The sequence below is a fragment of the Ceratina calcarata genome, unplaced genomic scaffold (genome assembly GCF_001652005.2).
Source record: "Ceratina calcarata isolate Rehan_Ccalc_2016 unplaced genomic scaffold, ASM165200v1 scaffold430.2, whole genome shotgun sequence".
In the NCBI taxonomy this organism is placed as follows: Eukaryota; Metazoa; Arthropoda; class Insecta; order Hymenoptera; family Apidae; genus Ceratina; species Ceratina calcarata.
Genome location: NW_017166723.1, coordinates 1 through 1129, shown reverse-complemented (window position 1 = coordinate 1129; position 1129 = coordinate 1).

Here is a 1129-nt window from a genome sequence, read left to right as displayed (position 1 = left end):
ACAGAATACTGATAATTTATTTCATAATCATTAAGATCTATCTTGGATCGCGTATCCTGAGAGCTACATCGACAAACGACTGTGGATCAGAACGGAACACAATCATATTAATTGTTTTAGTAATTATCGGCGATTTTAAGGTTCTTGAGAAATTGGATCGTAGAATGTAGAGAAATTGACGAATAATTCAGGCTCGTCGGCATTACTGGCGAGGCGTAATGCGGAATAATGTTTTACACGACGGCGGCGTTTCGCTAGGAGAATGCGACCGTTGCCCGAAGCCGCAACGATGAAATGAATTTTGCAGTATTAGAAGGGCTGTGCACTTTTTCCGTCATACAGTTTTTGTTGCGCGCGATGGCAACGCGCCAATTGAACCGGCTCTCGGCGTTATTATCCACCGAAGAGATAGCACCGTTAACAACGGTACGCGTGACAAAGGACGAGGCTACGTTCTTCGAAATTTCCATTGCGAGAATTAATTATAATTATGGCAAAGTTAAAAAATAAAATTTCAGCATCAGATCAACTGAGTTAAAGATGCGAACTGCATATCTTTACGATATTCCATTGTATCTGTATTATATTCCACACTCTGTATTTGGGATTAAAAGAATATTACATCGAGCAGTTTGATTTAGGGGAAGGGGATTTGATGGGATAGGAGTTCAGCGAAGGAACTTTTGCGAGATACGTACGCAGTAAATATCGTTGATGGCCACGTACGACAAATTGGCTTGTCAAAAACTAGGGAGAAATAAAATGACTGAACGACGTGTGCGAGAAGTGCGCCTCGGTGTAGATATACGAAAACTCAGATGAACGCGGTTGACGAGACGCGTATCGAAAATCCCGGAGGCGGAAACACGATAAAAGTAGATACTCCCGTCACTGACATCACGCATGAAACGTGCGTATATTCTCATGCGTATACAAATAAGAAGCAAATCAAAAATTCGTTTTCAGCACAGCTTTGATTGTTATCTGAACTCTCCGCAGTTGTGACATTTGTTTCATCATGTGGGAAGATGATTTTGTGCTACCAAATCGAAACAGTCATGAAAGGTTCATGGCACTTTGTGAATTTTAACAATCACTAATTTTATGATTTTTTTTAATACTTGTAAAC